Raw genomic sequence first — 21,924 nt, forward strand, 5'->3', positions numbered from 1 at the left:
TTGAAATTCGAAAGTGGATCTAAGACGTGGAACAGCTTCGATTTTTTGGCGAACACTGAATGCCGTTAGCTTCCGCCGGTTTTGTTTAACATCGGGGGTTGGGAACTACATGGTTGTGTGCACTTCTTGGCGTTACATCTAAACAGGTTGTGATAGTAGCAGATGCCAAGGGTGTCCAGGTCTTTCCTTGATCTGGAGCGGAAGCGGTGGTTTCTGGATGATGGTTAGCATCGACTGTGAGTTGCTGAGCTGCTCTTAGAGAGTACTGACCTAAAAGAATGGTCGGAATACGAATTCAGCCTATTTTCGGAGTTCTCGTTGACATTTGATACAGGACCTTCTGCTAGGACAAAAACCATGAAGCCACTCGCTAGTTTAGCTAGTTCTTCCTGCGAAAGCCTCTTGACACTGAAGAGGTTCCGTTGGATGGCGGGCTGTAGTTGTTGTTCCCTAGACTGTCCGAGCAGTCCCGTCTCCATATGGAATGCCACGACCGAAACGGGGTTTTCCCACAAATCTTTTATGGAGCGTATGATGTGTTGTTTGCGTGCGTGGTTGTGTATAATGCAGTCTTCCATGACGTGTTGAATCGTATGGGGTGGAGTGTTACATCCTGGGCATTTGTCTACAATGCGGTTACTCCAGTCTCTTCTGGTAGCTTACAAGGGCTGGATGGTGACCGCATCGGAGTCTGGCCAGGTGGACTCTGTCCTTTCGTGGGAGAGAGGATTCAGAGGGATGGTATTAGGGGGTCTAGCATGCAGAAATGTGTCGTTTTCTAGTGTGTTAATGGAGCAGTGAGTGATGTTTTATGCGTTTCTGGAGACTGGTATTTGGTGGTTTTGGAGGAGAGTATTTGTGTGTATTTTTTTTTTTTTTTGGGGGGGGTCTACTATGTAGTGTAGCCGGTGTGTTGTGTTTGTGGAGGCTGCAGCAAGTGTTTATGTGCCTCTCATGTCAAGGTGATCTTTGACTCTGAGGACTTTTGTTTCATAGTGTAGGTGGTATGTGTTGTAGATGTATATGTGCAGCCTGTAATTGTTTTTAATGATTTGTTTCGTATGGTCTGAAGGGTGTTGAGGTGTGTCTCACTAAGGTTAGGTGCCCATGCTGGACTCGCATAATTCATCACTGAGCGTATGCATTGTTTGCATATTGTAGTATTTGTTTGGCCCCCAACCCCAAGAGTTCGGGGCCAAACAGCGGCAACCATCCCTGGCCACCGGCGCTGCGCAGGTGGCACCTATCCCCAGGAGGAGGTTCGGTCGCCTAAGATGTAGGAGTTGGTAGAAAAGAAGGCTGAAAACGGCTTTTTCGAGTGACGCGTACATGTTCATGCGGCGGCGAGTGGTAGGCACTCACCATCTTTATGTTCTTTATTTTATTTTTTATTTTTCGCAGCTCTTGGAGGTGAAGAGTTTCTGAAGACCCATGGCGGGCTAAAACAGCTGACTTCAAGTCCTTGTACAGTATGTATCAGATGGCCTTGGAGATGGTGTCTTGAAACCGTAATAACGTGACGTGGCAGGAAAATGCTAATATGAGTCAACTTCGTTATGCTGGTAGTGGTGCGTTACGCCTTCAAATTGCACTCAATGATAGTGAGCCACAGTGATGGGTCGTGGCTGGAGAAGGATGGTGCGTGGTATGCACTCACACTGTTCGCACGCCATCCATCGTCGATGCTTGTTGCGGTGCGGGCCGAGGGAAGCAGAGCGGTGGGCTGGGCTGGGTGGGAGTCACTCCAGCACACGTATTATCTTAGCAAGACGAAATCCAAGCCATGAGGTCGGCTGTGGGTCGCTTAGTCGGCCTTGTTTAATTCCGTGTGATGCAGCAATGGTAGCGATTTTGCTAGGAATATACATTTGGGTCGCTTTTGAAAAGTCATTGTTCGATAACACGAACACCCTGGACAAGGTCTGGAGGAACGCGGGGTTGTGTGGCGGGTGGGGGGAGTATAACCTTCAAAGCTCCACTCTCATTGGTCGGTTATTTATAGCCCTGACGTAGGAGGGGGTGGGGGGTAGAACTTCCCTCTGAGTGGTCGGTTATACCTGACGCAACTGACTCATCGTGACAGGAAATAGCCTCTGATCCTTATACATTCTACACTTAAGGGCGAGTCTTGTGTGTACCGGAAAACTGTCGGTTGGAAAAACACTCGCCTTCATCTCTTCTCCTCTATCACTTTGTACATACATAGCCATACATATGAACCATTCGAATATTTTGCTGACTGTCGCATTAATACAACAGTTACACGATAAAGCATTAAAATAGTAACTGATGTTTGTATAGAATTCAAATATTCAATAATGTATGTATTTGCATAATCAAGGAACATTTAAGATTCTGCGTCAGGGGAGCAAACAGTTATACACAATCCATCCACCCATGATCATGTTTTACATTGTAACAGAATATTTAGAACAATGTATATCATTATCACGGCCGTTTCATGGTTTGAACATATTTTAATCTCGCTGTTGTCTGACGATTTAGATCCGGGAATCTCGCATACTAGAGCAGCAAATAGGTCAAAGGCAGCAACACAAATATTACAAATTGTTTTGCTAATAAACGATTATCACAAGTCGACAATGTTTACATGTATTTCATGTCTCCTTTACCCTTGTAATATGACCGAAACACTAATTACATAATCTAGTTCTACAATGCAGTATATAATTTCAACTACTCAGATGTTTGCATAAGATTTACAAGACTGCCTATGTATCTTTACACATTCGACAAAAGAATTTTCTCCTAAAAATTCCCCCAAAACAAAGACAAATTACTCTAGCTAACAGGTTCTTACGAGGATGTGTTCCAGTGAATGAACGCCGAAAATATTTTACATTATATGCGAAACTTGTCAGTCAATACATAATGATCATTCTTATTTACTGATAATAAGGCAACAGAGGTCAATCGTGTCAATGCTTACCAATTTGAGAAGAATAGATACGATACACAGTTGTTGAAATCTTCCGTATCTGTTAATATCTTAAGGGTAGGTAGCTTCTATAACCTTGAACACCCATTTCAGAGAACTGGCGTTTTCACCCGAGTTAATACAACTGAATAACTGCAACTTTTCAAAAATGTAAACAAAGGAGTATAATAACTGTTCTCTTTACTGCATCCAAGAGCATACTGATAGTCTACTACATTTCCAACTGAACCGATGTCTGCAGTTCTCGTACAGAAACATATATACGCGCATGGTTGCCAAACGCAAGACACCCACGAAAAGGACAGGGGTCCCACAAAAATAGGACATTTTAGAAAACAAAAGGACACGTGTTCTCTTCTTTCACACAGACGACACACATACGCACACATACACGTGTGTGTGTGTATATATATATATATATATATATATATATATATATATATACATATATATATATATATATATATATATGTATATATAAACAGAAATGCAGTAGCACATTTGTAAATGACACACAGGAAACCCACAGTCGGAGAAAATAAACTTCGAATAAAGAATCCTATATTTCGGCTATCAACTGAAGAGGGGTTGACAGCCGAAATATCGGATTCTTCTTTATTCGAAGTTTATTTTCTCCGACTGTGGGTTTCTGTGTGTCATACATATATACATACATACATACATATATATATATATATATATATATATATATATATATATATATATATATATATATATATATATAAACCACAATGCACTTTAATCCTAAGACATCATCATCGGGAGACCCGATGGAGGTCAACATGCAGAAATTGAAATGCAGTACGGCCAAGAACTCGAACACTGGCTAGCGCGTTCTAGTCCTTGGCCGTACTGCGTTCCAATTTCTGCATGTTGACCTCCATCGGATCTCCCGATGTTGATGGCTTAGTATTAAAGTGCATTGTGGTTGAAAAAATATATCGCTATTCACTGGGACCCATTTAGTGTTGTGTGTATAATACATATATATACATATATATATATATATATATATGTATATATATATTATATGTATGTGTATATATATATGTATATATATATATATATATACACACATACATATACCAAAGGCTTTTTCCCCCTACACGGAGGGTAGCCAAAAAGAAAAAGGATAGAATCCACTCCCACGCGTTCCATTTCCTATATATTCCACTCCCCTCCATCCTCCTCCCTCCCTCTTATCTTGCCACCTCCTGGATGACGGGTCATCACCTGTATCCTGTCCACTGCCCTGGGTCAGAAGCAGTGTCGCAAGACACAGCACATCCACAGCAACGCCGCTTCATCCCCTCATGCAGAAAAGGAGAAGACGGGAGAAATCCCTTCGGGCTGTGTCAAATTTTTCTCATACATACTTCCTCACCCCCCATCCCCCACCCACTCCCCCTCATGCATCACAGCATCATCTATACACAACCCCTCTCCATTCACCCCTATCTTCTGTCCTCTCCCGTCCTTCCTCCACAGACATTCCAATAATAATAACTGTGGAGAAAAAATCAACTGAGGTGGTATGGATGTCGGGAATAAATCCCGAAACATGCATAATTTAGAGTAAATAAGCTATTATTACAAGTTAATATAGACATCTGTGGTTACGGCCTCAATTAAGTGAATTGATAGCTGTAGAATTAGGATTCATACAACTTTACTTTTTCCATTTAGATTGAGTGGCAGGGGCGCATCCAGGAGGGCAGAGGGGGCTATGCCCCCCCCCGAAATTTCCCTACTTTTAAGAAATGAAATACACTAACTGCTCATTGTCTGGTGTGAGCCTGCTGAATTGGTTTTTCGTCTCTTCGTATTTTTACATAGCGGTAAGTACATTGAAGTAGCCTATATCACTGTCACTGATATATATATATATATATATATATATATATATATATATATATATATATATATATATAAATATTATCAACCACAATGCACTTTAATTCTAAGCCATCAACATCGGCAGACCCGTGGACGCCAACACGCAGAAATTGAAACGTGGTACGGTTAAGGACTCGTACCCGGATAGCATGTGGCAATTGCTGTAGTAACTTAGCAATCGGTTAATTCACTACAGCACTTGCCACGTGCTATCCGAATTCGAGTCCTTAGCCGTACCACGTTTTAATTTCTGCATGTTGGCCTCCACGGATCTCCCGAAGTTGATGGCTTACAATTAAAGTGCATTGTGGTTGATAAAGATGTATCTCTATTCACTGGACCCCATTCAGTGTTGTGTATATATATATATATATATATATATATATATATATATATATATATATATATATATATATGTGTGTGTGTGTGTGTGTGTATATATCGATAATTGTTTTATGACAGCTGCATGCGGGGCTCGAACCCGCTGTACTCGGCAATCCGTAAATTACCTGTACGGCGCCCTAGACCACTACACCACAGAGACTATATAATCCTTGAAACCTGGAATCGAACTGTCATAAAAAAATTATCGGTTTGATGTCGCTGCCATTAGCGTATTTCTCTCATATATATATATATATATATATATATATATATATATATATATATATGTGTGTGTGTGTGTGTGTGTGTGTGTGTGTGTGTGTGTGTGTGTGTGTGTGTGTGTGTGTGTGTGTGTGTGTGTGTGTGATAATTCGTTGTCATACCTGAAAAAAGCCCCAGTGACGGTGATTTCGATCAAATAATTCCGACTATCGTCCCCGGATTCGAACCGGGCTCGTGAAACCACGGCGCCATCGTCTTACCGACTGAGCTATTGACCCTATTAAATTCACCAATCTGTAAGTTAATCTATTTCCCGCGGAACTAAGTCGACTGCTAACTGCCGTCCTTATTTATTTTTTACAGAGAACCAGGGCATCTTATAACTAGTGGTTAGATTGGTGGTACGATTTCTTGATGGACTTATCGTCGTTGTCATACCTGAATAGAATCACCAGTGACGGTGATGTCGATCAAATAATTCCGACTGTCGTCCCCAGGTTCGAACCGGGCTCGTGAAATCAGGGCGCCATAGTCTTACCACTATATATATATATATATATATATATATATATATATATATATATATATATATATATATATATATATATATATATACATACAGTCGGTCATGGGCATGACATGAAATTGCATCCAATGATGAGGCCGTAGATTGGGAAATATACGGTTTTGGAGGGAGTGGAGCTGGTCCCTATCCTCTGTAAAAGATCAACTAATCCTTCTGTTAAGATATGTAGAAATTAAGGGAAATATCCATGTGAACTTCCTAGGATTTGAGGAGACCACCGATTGAACTGGCAAAGTTATAGCAGAGCTATATGTTTCCAAACCTAAGGAATATGGTTTGGATCTCTGCTTTTTGAGAGGTCAGGCGTACGATAGATGTGCAGTAATGAAGGGAGACACAAACGGTACTCAAACACACATTAGGCAAATCTACAATAAGACAATTTTCACCCACTGCATCGGTCATGTCTTCAGTCTGGTAATGTGTCAAGCTGCAAAGGTGCAGGATGTCAATGACTGTGTGGGAGCGGATAAGGAAATCACAAAATTTATGCGCGCCAGTGCAAAGAGGATGAGGGAATTTAATACCAAAGTGTTTGAACAGAAGCAGTCTTCTGCATTTGGGCAATCTCAAAAGACGTTGTTGTCTCTCTGTGAAACCAGATGGTCTGAACGCCACGACAGCACCATTCGTTTCAAGGAATTCTACAAATTAATTGTGAACACTTTGGAAGAAATATGTGACTGGAAAGATCACACAGCATCATCAAAGGCTTTACAAATGCTAGCTGCCATGACAGCACATCGGCTCTCTGTGTATGTGTGTATTTTGCTAAGCTACTACTGCCAATACCAGTACAGCTCCAAAATCCCACACTCGGCATACTCCAATGTGCCGAAGTCAATAGCCTCCTGGCGACACATCCATCCGAGCTAGTGCTGAGGAGGACTTCCATATAAATTTCGTGGAAGCTGAAAATCTGTTGGGCGAACAAATACAAGTGCCACGGTAGTGTACAATACAAACAAAGAGGTCACATCTAGAAGCACACGAACCTGAATCCTTCTTTAGGATTTCAGTTTTATTGCCATATTTGGATAACCTGATACACCATGTAGACTACAAGAGCGATTCGCCACTTACACCCAGACAGCTCTACGCCTGCAATATCTTATTCCAAAGTATGTTAGCAAAATCACATTTGATCAGGTGAAGGAAGCTGCTGAGTTCTATAAATAACATCTGCCTGGAACGCTGGAAGACCTGCATGGGAAAGTTGAAAGATGGTGCCATTAGTGGAACACAGAAAGTGCGAGTTACACGAGAAACGAGAGAATCCCAGCAACATGCACGGAAGACCTGGCGCTTGAAAGCCCTGGTGTGTTTTATCCAAACATCTTCCAGCTCGTTAAGATTCTTTGTACTCTTCCAGTCACATCACCATCAGCTGAACGTAATTTCAGCTGCCTGAGAAATTTAAAAAACTCAGGTCAACAATGCACGAAGATGATTGTCTGTTCTGGCACTCATGAATATTCACAGGAATGAGGTCATCAATGAAAGAGAAATCATTGCTGAATTAGCTTAAAAAACTCGCATTAGGAAAATGTGCATCAAACTTTAATAGGCAGTAACATGCTAGCATCGATATAGTTCTAAGTAAATGTTGAATTACATTTTACACTTGAAATATTTTATGTTAATGTATTACATTAAAATTCTAGTCCGATTCAGATGTTTCTAGTTTATTTGCAAATTTGTTTACCAATAGTTAAGTATTTTTTAAGATAAAAATGTGTAGTTATTATTTTCGTTACACAAGCATACTAAACAAAATAAATTCCGTATAAATTACTGTAATTCAGACACAATCATACCAGTGTATTTTCTAATTACATTCTGGTTGGTATTCAGTCCTTTTATTCCATTTTGTTTTCTTATATAACCACATCAAATTAATGCTATTTTATTTCGTACATACATATATATCAAGGCCTTTTCCCCCTTACAAGGGAGGTAACCAAAAAGAAAAAGGCATAAAATCATTCCCACAAACCTATCCCTAAATACACTCCACTCCCCTCCACCCTCCCTCTTATCTTAGCACCTCCTGGATGACGGGTCATCCCTGCACCTTGACCACTGCCCTGGGTCAAAGGCAGTGTCGCAAGACACAGCACATCCACAGCAAGGCCGCTTTATTAAATCGGCGACCCCCCTCTCCGTCCCCTCATGCAGAAAAGGAGAAGACGGGGAGAAATCCCTTCGGGCTGCGTCAAATTTTGCTCACACATACTACCTCACCCCCCATGCCCCCGCCCATTCCATCTCATGCATCACAGCATCATCCATATACAACCATTCTCCATCCACCCCTGTCTTCTGTCCTCTCCCATCCTTCCTCAACAGACATTCCCCTATTCCCCCAAAGCCCCCTTCACCCCATCCATCCATCTCATCCTAAGACGTCCCTTCATGTTCACTCACATCTGCCTTCCATACCTCTTTTAATAGTCTTTCTTCACTCATTCTTTCCATGTGTCCAAATCATCCTAATACTCTTTCATCAACCCTATTTCTCATCTCCCTTTCCACCCCTGTTCTCCTCCTCACCTATCATTTCTCACTCTATCTAGCCTAGTAACCCCTATCATACTTCTCAGACACCTCATCTCAAACACATTCAAACTCCTTCTCTCTTCCTCTCTTATGTTCCATGTTTCTGCCCCATACAGTGCTGTTGGCACAATCACTCCTTCATACAGTCTCCTCTTAGCATCCATTCCCAAATGTCTATTCCTCATTACACTTTTTAATCCACCAAGGCATTTAATCGCTTCTCTCAATCTACATTCTACCTCCACCTCCACTCCACCTTTTCCTGCCACATTTGCACCCAAGTATCTAAAACTATCTACTTCCTCCAGTCGCTCTCCCTTAATGCTCACTTCCAGTCTGCTGCCACTTCCACCCCTTGTACATCTCATCACCTTACTTTTACCCACATTTATCTTCAGCTTTCTTCTTTCACACACTCTCCCAAACTCTGTTACCAACTTCCTCAATACCTCCTCCGATCCTGCCACAAGCGCAGTGTTGTCCGCAAACAACAACTGGCTCACTTCCCACTTTTCTCCATTTTCTTTAACCACTCTCCAATCCCTGACACACCACCCTTGCATTTACCTTTCGCACCACCCCATTCATGTACAAGTTGAACAGCCAGGGCGACATAACACATCCATGACGAAGTCCCACATTTACCTCGAACCACTCACTCTCTCAATTTCTAATCCTGACACATGCTCTACTACTCTCATAAAAACTCTTGACAGCTCCTAGAAGCTTTCTTCCTATCCCGTACATCCGCAAAACCTCCCACAGTGCCTTCCTGTCTACCCTGTCGTAAGCCTTTTCCAAATCCATAAAAACCCAAAAAACATCCTTCCCCTTTCCTATAGCTTTCTCACATATCTGTCTTACCACAAAAATCTGATCTACACAATCTCTACCCGTCCTAAATCCACACTGTTCCTCACCAATTACTACCTCTGTTCCTCTCCTAATCCTCTCAATCAAGATCCTCCCATAAGCCTTCCCAACTACACTTAACAAGCTAATCCCTCAGAAACTACTACACTCACACTTGTCCCCTTTTCCCTTGTAAAGTGGAACTATACAGGCACTCCTCCAGTACTCTACCCTCTCTCCACCAAACATGAAATAACCTCACCAGCCAATCCACCATCACTGTACCTCCTTTTTTATTAGACATTCTGCATGGCATCCATCCAGACCAGGTGCCTTACTTGCTTTCATCATCTTAACAACTGCCTTCACTTCATCCTTCCTTGTTTGTCCTCCATTTTCCTCACTCATCACTCTCATTTTCTTAGCATTCCCCATTGCAACTATCTTTCCCTCCCTATCCTCCTTCACATTTAGCAACTCCCTTAGATATTCTGCCCATCTTCCCCTTACTGCCTTCTCTTCCATTATCATCTCTCCATCTGCACCTTTTCACTTTTCTTCTGTACTTGATTCGCCTCCTCTTCCTCTCTTAATTTCTTTCCAAAACATCTTTTTATTACTTTCAAAATTTTCTGTCATACTCTTATCCCATTCCACATCTGCTCTCCTCTTTGCCTCCTTTACCTTGTGTTTTACTTCTCTTTTCTTTTCTTTGTACCTCTCATATGACTCCCTCGTCTTATTTTGTAACCAATCTGTGAAAGCTCGCTTCTTCTCTTCTACAACCTTCTTTGTTTCCTCATCCCACCTTTCACTACCCTTCCTTCTATTTCCTCCTGTCCTTCTTGTTCCACACATCATCTTTGCACACTTTGTGACTCCCTCCTTGAACCATCCCCATTCCTCCTCCACTCCTAGCTCTACTCCATCCTTCACTCCCTCCCACTCCTCTCTCAGCTTCTTGTACTCCTTCTCCTTTTCATTTAAAGAGTTCACTTTAAGCACCTCTCTACCTTTTGTCTTTTTCCTCTTTCTCCATCTATCCTCCACTCTCAACTTACCTTCCACCAAAAAAAATTCTGATATTCCCCCACCCTCTCCCCTTAGCACATGTACATCCTTAACTCTTCCTATTATACTCCTATCTACCACTACATAGTCCATTAATGCTGTACCACCCTTCCATCCACCACCCTCTCCCATGTGTACTTATGCTTGACTTTCTTCCGAAACACTCTATTTGCTATCAACTCTCTTTCTAAACACATCTCCACCATCAACTCTCCATTACGATTCTTTCCTGGAACTCCACATTTCCCAACCACTCCGTCAATTGGTTCATTTCCTACCCTAGCATTTATTTCGTAATAAATTATATTATTAATGCAGTCACTACAATAACCATAACAAAATTATTTGCGATCATACATGAGGTTTTGTTTATTTAGACAAAACATTCCACTGTCTATTTGAAATACACAGAAGTAAATAAAAGTGACTTGCATTATTTTTTTCCTCGCCTCAATTTCCATTTTTTATGCCCCCCCCAAAAAAAAAAATCCTGCGTGCGCCCTTGTAGAGTGGCCTATCATTTTTTTTATATATATATACGATAACATTTTGTAAAACATTATGTAAAAGACTCAACGCCACAGGACCAAGTATGTTTGACTACCCTCTCCAGGAATGTCGAGTTCTAATTCACAGGACCCAGAATTAAGTCGGTGGGGCGGTCACCCAAATTAAACTTACACCGTCAGCATTACGTGTTAAAAGGGATGGGAAATTTGTCGGAAGGCATACTCTTCATAGAATGCATACCTCAAAACTTTTAAGCTGGTCCTTCCAACCGGATACATTGTGGATTATGAACATTACAACGTTCATGGCTGAAGCAAAACTACATGATTATTATTATAATTTTAACTGATCTATAAACAAACAGTGCATTAATAATAATAATATATTGGTTATTTGCCAGTTATTTACGCTTCAAGAAGAAGCTCCATAGTTTATAGGTCAACCATATTTACCATTTAATACCATTACCATGGATAACGAAGTCAAATGGAGTAGTATAAGTAATCGCGGACACGTAACGTGTGCGAAAAATGAGTTATTGAAGGAGATTAATGATAATGTTGGTACTGGATTCGTAGAAAGGCCCAATACTAAATAAGAAAATAAGTTGGAAACCTATTTGGATAAATGGCTAGAATTCTCTCTAACTCATTCACATGAGGATGACTACGATGAGAGATTGGCTAGCCATTTAATCCTGGACTCACGAGTGCAGGCGAACAAAATACGTCACATGCCAGGGGCCGCAACCAAAATCCTCTCGACCTGCAAGTCCCAACCATCTTGCTTTTGGAGTAAAATTCCCTGACATAAAACTGGCAGAATCCCATGGATATCATTTTGAGTGGACCCAATTCTGGAACCAGTTCAATTCGATGGTACACGAATGCCAGAGGAGTGACCAAGGAGATTGATCACATACTTGTTAGTAACCGTTGGAAGATCATACAAAAATGCAGGGTTTATTGAAGTGTTGAATTCTTTAGGACCAATCATAGATTTGTGGTAGCAGCACTCAGACTGCGTATCAAATCCATGAGAATCCCGAGATGTAATCCACCTAGGTTTCATCTGAAGAAACTTTGGGATAATAAGTGTACCCAGGAGTATGTGCTAGCAACCTCTCACAGGTTTGAAGTACTTAGCTCTTTTGAGGACATTGAAGAAATATGTGTTTTTTAAACGTGAAACTCTGATAGATGCCGAGAAGTGTACTGGAGAGCGCCCAAGCTCGAGGAGTGAAGTGGCATCGCAAGAGACACTGGGGAGTATAGAGTTAGCCCGCGCTGCCAGAAAACCAGGCCATGAGACCTACCGTCGTGGGTCGTCATTCTGCTTAGAACAGAGGAAGCCTCTAACAAGCCAGAAACTGAATTTTTAGACTCAGTCTGTGGGTGTTGTTTAATCGCCTGCAGCTTGTTTTTGAAGAATCACAACAATGACGAAGACAGTGTCCCTTAATTATCATAGGAATATTAAAACCCCTGTGACCAGTTTTCCTTTCTCCCCTATCTTATGGTGACAGTTTACCGATCGTTGTATACGTACAGAAATTGACTAGTGAAATTGTGATATATAGGTATAATTGCGTATGTGATAATGTGTTTATTTACAAATATATATATAATTATCAATGGAACATTATGTACATAAACCATGTTAGGAAGACTGTCTTCACTCTTCCTCTCCTCTGGTCCGTCCCACGACTTTTGAGACAGGAGACTCTCAAGGGAATCGCTCATGGGCCCAGCCCCGTGAATCACGTGCCGCTTGGCCACGTGACTCGATCGAAGCTTCCTCGAGGTCCACGGGTGAGACAAGGCCTCTTTGAGGAACTCACGTGCAGTACCAGAAATAGTCCCACCGATGACTCAACCAGAACCTCGCCTGACCATGTGATGATGAACACTGAACTCTTTAAGGAACTACCGTGCGGTACCAGCCCCCCCCCCCAAAAACCCTGTCTTCGTGAGTCAGTAGCGTAAGAACGTTTTGAGTCAGACTTCCCACGCATCAAACTTTAACTCTACGCCAATTAGGGGCACGACCTGCCCGTGTATATAAAAACCGAACGAACGCCAAAGATTCAGATCGCCTCAGAGCATCATACTGTGAACCTGGCTCGCTGCCCCGTTGCTTTTTCTTCTCCTCCCTTCTCCCACGCAAGCAGACCAAGTTGGGATACGACTTAAAACACAGTCGTCACCTCCCTTGTCGTCTCTTTCCCTAACCCCTTTTTTCGTACAAAAAGCGAGCCCTAACATTTGGCCCCCAGCGTGGGACAAGACTATCAACCTAACATGTGGCGCTCAAAGTAGGGCAAGACTATCAGCCTAACATTTGACTGCCCAACGTTTGGGGCCCCCGATCCCCAGCTCTGCCACCGCTGCCTGCCTCTCGACTACCACCAGATCAACTGCAGCCGTTCGACTGCCGCAACTTAATCTACCAGATCGTCTGGCGCTCGACTGCCAGATCGCATGTCGCCGCTGCTTGCCAGGTCTGCGACCGTCAACACTTTCGCCTACCACAGGTATCTGATGCCGCCACTTGTCTGGAAGATCAACTGCCGCCACTTATCTGCCAGATCGATTGCCGCTACTTGTCTGCTAAGTCGACCTCCGCCACTTGTCTGTTAAATCGACTGCCGCCACTTCTCTGTCAGATTGACTGCCGCCACTTCTCTGCCAGATCGACTGCCGCCACTTGTCTGCCATATCGACTACCGCCACTTGTCTGCCAGCTCAACTGTCTACACTCTCGCCTACAATAGGTATATTCATGGCCTACCGCAGCTAGATCATTTAGCTAAATAAAAATGAGCGTCCCCACCTTCACCCACCCACACGCTCAACGGAATTTACAAGGTCCCGCACCTCGACTCCGGTAAGGCTAATCAATAGTAACCTCGACTGTCAAGTCCACAACGCCCTGGGTGGCCTAACACTCCACCCGCTAACCACGACCATTCATGTCTGTCTTTTCAGGAAGATGTTGCAACCACGCTATCAGTGCCACTGTGCGACGTGATCCTTGGACGCATCCACGTACGAGATCCCCTGATCAGCTTCCCCAGATGTACCAACCTCTTCGACGTTATCCAAGACGTATAAGACAACTCCGGCTCCATGGGAGTAGCCGAGCACCCCGAGCATTGCTACTCTTTGGCAAATGGATCGCCGCCTGCTGCTACTTTTGCAGTCTAATGGCCAGCTATACCCCCGCCTTCAACTTCCGGCCTCGTCGTGAAGACAACTACCTTGACAATTTCTTGTCGAGGCTTCACACGACTTAACTTCTAGCCTCGACTTCCGTGGGGGGTTTCTTAGGAAGATTGTCCTCACTCTTCCTAATCTCTGGCCCATTCCACGACTTTTGACACAGGAGACTCTCAAGGGAATCGTCTATGGGTCTAGCCTCATCAATCACGTTGCGCTTGGCTGCGTGAGGTCTACGGATAAGTCAAAGCCTCTTTGAGGAACTCACGTGTAGTACCGGCATCAGTCCCAGCGATAACTCAACCAGAACCTCACCTGACCATGTGAGGATGAACACTGAACTCTTTAAAGACCTCTCGTACGCCACCAGCCCCTTCCCCATACCTTCTGTCTTCGCGAGTCAGCAGCGAAAGAACGTTTTGAGTCTTGACTCCCCACGTACTACATTTTGACCTTACGCCAATTACTCCCCGTGTAAAGACCAGACGAACGCCGAAGGTTCAAATCGTCTCGGAGCATCATAGTGTGAGCCTGGATCACTGCCCCTTTGCTTCCTCACCTACCTCCTCCCCGCAAGCGGACCAAGTTGGGGCAAGACTTAAAACAGCCGTCACCTCCCTTGCCGTCTCTTCCCCTCCCCCCTTTTCTCGCAATAAAAGCGAGTCCTGACATTTGGTGCCCAATGTGGGGCAAAGCTATAAGCATAACACAATATTTACAGATGCATTGTGTAACGTGCAGGGTTAACTTTATTAAAACCTGCTGCATAAGGTTAAATAGCTACAGAACTTCCTAGTGACGAGGAAGGAGGAACAATATCTTTGTCCGAGCCTGTATTGTAGTAGGCGCAGACATATTTAGTGTCGAAATTCTAGTGCAAGATGATATATCTTCAGTGGAAGCTTTGCAGGCTTGACGCGGTCTACGGAGATGGCGACGGAAATGCACGGCAGTCGATGGTAACGTTCTTGCGTGTCCACTTAATGATTTGGTATGGGTCATTGTGAGGCTATAATAGAGGTTTCTTCACTCCATTCACTCACACGAAGATATGTCTACAACTGTCGAGGTATTGGCTCACTAATGTTTTTGAGCAACATCACATCTGTATCACTGGACTTGATAAGCAGCCTTTGATAACCTTCACCGACTTACACATATGGTGATTCAGTCTTGGATCAGCTTCTTCGCGATTTCCTTAAAGTCGAACAGTTTGCCTTATTGTAAATGCCGAGCGATGCAGCAGCTTACGCTGGGAACATACGTTTCGGTCGCTGTTGAAAATTCGTTATTCGATAACTCAGAACACCCTGGGCAAGATGGAGGAATGCAGGGTTACGTGTCGTGTGGGCGAGTCCAGCCTTGAAAGCTACCCTCTTATTGGTCGGTTATTATAGCCCTGCCGCAGGTGGCGGCCTCATCGCGACAGGAAAAAACTGAACCTTATTCATTCTCAGCTTTAGAGTGGAGCATTGTGTCGCTTGGGCCAACACTCACAGCATTCCTCTCCTCTATCTCACACCTGTACATAAATAGTTATACTGTATATGAACCATTCGAATATATTTCTGGTTATCGTATTAATACAATAGTTACAATAAGTATCAACATTGTAACTGGCATTTTGTATTTCAGAATTAAAATAATGTATGTTTGCATAATCAAGGAACATTTCAGCATCTGCAAAATGATCACCAAACAGTTCTTGGCAACCCATTCCCCCATCGTTATGTTTCACACATGTAAAACAATAATATGTAGAACAATGTATATTATTATTATCACGGCTGTTTCATGATTTGAACATATTTTGTTCTCGCTGCCGTCTGCTGATTTAGATTTGGGAATCTCGCAGCACCAGAGCACGAACACAAATACTACAAATTGTTTTGCTAATAAACGATTATCACAGGTCGACACCGTTTTCATGTATTTGGGTCTCTTTAACCCTTGTAATACGACCGAAACACTAATCTACATCATCTACAATTCTACAGATGTTTTCATAAGATTTACAAGACTGCCAATATATATTTTATACATTCGATACAATAACTTTCTGCAAAAAATTTCCCCATAATGAGACAAATTCTAACAGGTTCTTATGAGGTTGTTCCAATGAATGGGCACCAAGAGTATTTTATTCTACATGTGAAACTCAGTCAGGACATAATGATGGACAATTATTGTACACTGATAATAAGACATAAACAAGTGATCCAATTATGTCAATGCTTACCAAATTGAGAAAACGAATGGCTACGATACACAGTTGCTAAATTCTTCTGTATCTGTTATCTCAAGTATTACCCATAAATCTTCTGTATCTGTTATCTTCTATAACCTTGAACACCATTTTCAGAGAATTGGCGTTTTCATCAGAGTTGATACAACTGAATAACTGCAATGTTTAATCAAATGTAAACAAATGACGTACTATAATGACGTACTATATAGTTCACTTCTGCTCACCGTATTTGACTGCAGACTGCTACATCTCTAACTGAATCGATGTTGTCTCAAGCTCGTTCGTACGGAAGCAGGGTTACCAACGCATGGTTGCCAGACGCTAGACGACCAGGAAAAGGACAAGGGTCCCACAAAAATAGGACAGCTTAAACAAAGGACACGAATGTCTTCTCTCTCTCTCTCTCTCTCTCTCTCTCTCTCTCTCTCTCTCTCTCTCTCTCTCTCTCTCTCACACACACACAGTATCGCTGCGCTGCGGGTTGTTACTCCAACTCTCGTGGGCGGGGAGTTGGGTTTGTCGATCACGGCTCCACACACGTGATCCAAGACCATAATGAATCACACACACACACGCGCGCGCGATAGCGCAGTGGTAGAGTTCTCGGTCGCCACTACGGCAGTTCGGGTTCGAACCCCTCCCTGGGGTCATAATATCAGTATCGCTGCGCTGCGAGTCGTTACTCCAACTCTCGTGGGCGGGGAGTTGGGTGTGTGTGTGTGCGTGTAAGGTCACAGCATTACCCATAGATCGGTCATATATGAGCTCTGAGCTCTCTTCCGTGAGGGAAATAGCTGTCGATCACGAATCCAATACGTGATCCAAGACCATGGTGAATCACACACACACACACACACACACACACACACACACACACACACACACACACACACACACGCACACGCACGCACGCACGCACGTGCACATAACTCACACTCGATGGCGCAGTTGGTAGAATTCCCGACTGCCACTACAGCGGTCCGGGTTCGAATCCCGCCCAGTGCTGAAATTATTTCAGTATCGCTGCCCTGCGGGTCGTCACTTCAACTCTCGTGGGCGGGGAGTTGTGCGCATGTGTGTATGTGCATATAAGGTCACAGCTTTACCCATAGATCGGTCATATATGAGCTCTGAGCTCTCTTCCGGGAAGGTAATAACTGTCGATCAAGAGTCCAACACGTGATCCAAGACCATGATGAATCACACACACACACACACACACACACACACACACACACACACACACACACACACACACACACACACACACACACACACACACACACACACACACACACACACACATGTTGGTCTTGTAATAGGTCCAACATAGAAGAGGGTTCGATAATTAGTTTGGTAGCGTGGTGAGGTTTGGCGGTCTTCGTGGAGGTCGGAACTAAAACACGTGGAGCCCTCAGCTCTCAGCCTCTGGTCTTCTTCTGTCCTTTATTTTGTGAAAAACAGGGGCTTATATACAGAGTGCCGGCTAGGTTGCCGACGAGAACATCTAGAAACATAGGTGCTGTTTTTCCAGCGAGAGCGGATATTTACAATTTTAAAATCTAGCTACCTGTGAGGAAAAGGTGAAAGTACAGGTGGTGACACAATTCTACAATGAGACAGAGTTTTCCGGAGGGAAACACGTAAATATTTTATATATATTCTTCGTGGCAATTTTTCCTGTCTGGTCATGTATTGGCACTCGGGCAGAAGTGCCCGTTGGAGATTCGAACGAGGTCTGCGAACTTAACCGCAAGAATGACCATGGGACAACCTTTTTCCCTGGGAACACGGCGGAGTGCCAACTCACTCTGGTCTGCACCTCGATGCATCTCTGCCATGCTGGCTAGCATGTGTCGAGGTCGTAGAGGAAATCTAGGAGATTAGTCGTAGGATGCCTTCTAGGGTGTGCAACACACACACACACCTTTATAGACTTAAGAAAGCGTTTGACCTTGTCGACCATAATATCATCATCTCCAGGGTCATACGACTAGGGATCCAACCGTACCTGATAGCATGGCTGGCCGACTTCCTGACCGGACGTCAACAGGCAGTGAGGCACCAGGAGTCGACATCCTCCCTCCTCCCCCTGACCTGTGGGGTCCCTCAAGGGACCAAGATGGGACCACTGTGCTTCCTCATCTTCATCAACGATGCATTAATGGACACCCCGCATAGATGGAAATACGTCGATGACTGCGCAGTTGGCATCCCCATTATCACCAGGCAGCCTGACTATTCTTCGCTGCAAAACATCCTAGACAACCTTAAAACGTGGACCGAGAACAACAATGTGACAGTCAACCACACCAAGACCGTGGTCATGCACGTATGTACGTCCAAACAGGCGGTGGCACCTCCCCAACTATCACTAGGACCCTACTCCCTCCAGATGGTCCAGTACACCAAGCTACTTGGCATCACATTAGACGACCACCTCAACTGGAACCAGCACATCAACATCATCAAGACAGCCTCATACAAACTCTACATGCTGCGCAGATTGAAGTCCCTTGGTACGCCATCACCAGATCTAAAGGGAATCTTCACCACCTTTGTACTCCCCACCCTCATGTACGCCTCCCCTGCCTGGTCATCATCACTCAACATCACACAGAAGAGTAAATTAGAAAGAGTACAAAAGAGAGCATGCAGAACTATCTTGGGTGGTCAGTATGAGGGATACGAGCACGCCCTCACCACGCTCAACCTGCCAAGGGTGTCAGACAAGCACAGCGAGGCACTTAGGAAGTTTGGACAGAACCTAATTTTCCACCCACGTCACCGTCACTTTCTCCCACCTGAAGCCACACCCGCCCGCCACACCACCCGACATTCCAACAAGATCAAACCCATCAGAACACCGAGGACTGACCGATACAAGAACAGTGCTATTCCATCCATTGTTCGCACAATAAACTCAGTGTAAAAATTAGACTAGGCATATTACTCATATAATTACTATATTGTATTATTGTCAGTGTATCACTGCTATTTCAATAACCTATCATTATTATTATTATTACTATTATTATTATTATTATTATTATTATTATTATTATTATTATTATTATTATTATATTATTATTATTATTATTATTATTATTATTATTATTATTGTTATTATATTATTATCATTATTTTTGTTATTATAATTATCATTATTACTATTATCATTATCATTATTATCACTATTATTATTATTATTATTGTTATCATAATTATTATTATTATTATTATTATTATTATTATTATTATTATTATTATTATTATTATTATTATTATTATTATTATTATTATTATTATTATTGTTATTATTATTATTATTATTATTATCATTATTACTATTATTATTATTATTATTATTATTATTATAATTATTACTATTATTATTATTATTATTATTATTATTATTATTATTATTATTATTATCATTATTTTATTATCATTATTATTATCATTATTATTACTATTATTATTATCATTATTATTACTATTATTATTATTATTATTATTATTATTATTATTATTATTATTATTATTATTATTATTATTATTATTATTATTATTATTATTATTATTATTATTATTATTATTATTATTATTATTATTATTATTATCATTATTATTATTATTACTATTATTATTGTTATCATTATTATCATTATCATTATTATCATTACTATTACTATTACTGTTACCATTACCATGATTACAACTATTACCATTATTACCATCATCATCATCATAATCATCATCATCATCATTATCACTGTCATTATTAGTATTATGATTATTACTATTACTGTTATTGTTATTATTATTATTATTATTATTATTATTATTATTATTATTATTATTATTATTATTATTATTAGTAGTAGTAGTAGTAGTAGTAGTAGTAGTAGTAGTAGTAGTAGTAGTAGTATCATAATTATTATTATTATTATTATTATTATTATTATTATTATTATTATTATTATTATTATTATTATTATTATTATTATTATTATTATTATTATTATTATTATTATCATCATCATCATCATTACTATTACTGTTACCATTACCATTATTACAATTATTACCATTATTACCATCATCATCATCATCATAGCTTGTTGAGTGTAGTTGGGAAGGCTTATGGAAGGGTCTTGATTGAGAGGATTAGGAGAGGAACAGAGGGAGTAATTGGTGAGGAACAGTGTGGTTTTAGGACAGGTAGGGGATGTGTAGATCAGATTTTTGTGGTAAGACAGATATGTGAGAAAGCTATAGGAAAAGGTAAGGATGTTTTGGGGGCTTTTATGGATCTGGAAAAGGCTTACGACAGGGTAGACAGGAAGGCACTGTGGGAGGTACTGCAGATATACGGGATAGGAGGAAAGCTGTTAAGAGCAGTCAAGAGTTTTTATGAGAGTAGTAGAGCTTGCGTTAGGATTAGAAATGGAGAGAGTGAATGGTTTGAGGTAAAGGTGGGACTTCGTCAGGGGTGTGTTATGTCGCCCTGGCTGTTCAATCTTTACATGGATGGGGGGGGGGGGTTCGAGAGGTAAATGCAAGGGTAGTGGGTCAGGGATTGGAGATGGTTAAAAAAAAAATGGAGAAAAATGGGAGATGAGCCAGCTGTTGTTTGCTGACGACACTGCGCTTGTAGCAGGATCAGAGGAGGGATTGAGGAAGTTTGTGACAGAGTTTGAGAAGGTGTGTGAAAGAACGAAGCTGAAGATAAATGTGGGCAAAAGTAAGGTGATGAGATGTACAAGGGGAGAGAGTGACAGTAGGTTGGAAGTGAGTATTAAAGGGAGAGAGATTGGAGGAAGTGGATAGTTTTAGATACTTGGGTGCGAATGTGACTGTAAAGGGAAGAGTGGAGGTGGAGGTAAAATGTAGATTGAGAGAAGCGAGTAAATGCCTCGGGAGATTAAAAAGTGTAATGGGAAATAGACATTCGGGAATGGATGCTAAGAGGAGGTTATATGAAGGAGTGATAATTCCGACAGCACTGTATGAGGCAGAAACATGGAGCATAAGAGAGGAATAGAGGAGTTTGAATGTGTTTGAGATGAGGTGTCTGAGAAGTATGATAGGGGTTACTAGGCTAGATAGAGTGAGAAATGAGGAGGTGAGGAGGAGAACAGGGTGGAAAGGGAGCTGGGAGATAGAGTTGATGAAAGAGTACTGGGCTGGTTTGGACACATGGAAAGAATGAGTGAAGAAAGATTAGTAAAAGAAGTGTGGAAGGCAGAGGTGGAAAGAGTGAATATGAGGGGGCGTCCTAGGATGAGATGGATAGATAGGGTGAAAGGGGCATTACAAAAGAGAGGAATTTCTGTTGAGGAAGGACTGGAGAGGACAGAAGATAGGGGTGAATGGAGAAGGGTTGTGTATAGAT

The 21,924-nt window shown here is 41.9% G+C and overlaps 1 protein-coding gene across 3 annotated transcripts in view; it reads right to left on the reverse strand.

Moving 5' to 3' along the window:
- The window catches only part of LOC143020952 (uncharacterized), a 182,758-nt gene that overhangs the window by 119,498 nt on the left and 41,336 nt on the right, over window positions 1–21,924 (reverse strand). Inside the window, exon 1 of one of the 3 annotated variants that reach the window (XM_076177976.1) lies at window positions 16,518–16,707. The exons of 1 other annotated variant lie outside the window; for it this stretch is intronic. The gene's annotated coding sequence lies outside the window, so the exon portion shown is untranslated. Of the gene's footprint in view, window positions 1–2,950; window positions 3,166–16,517; window positions 16,708–21,924 lie in introns of those variants that run through there. One more of the 3 variants, XM_076177972.1, reaches the window with a different exon arrangement.

This window comes from Oratosquilla oratoria, chromosome 41 (genome assembly GCF_046742065.1).
Source record: "Oratosquilla oratoria isolate Oo_2021 chromosome 41, ASM4674206v1, whole genome shotgun sequence".
Taxonomy (NCBI): Eukaryota; Metazoa; Arthropoda; class Malacostraca; order Stomatopoda; family Squillidae; genus Oratosquilla; species Oratosquilla oratoria.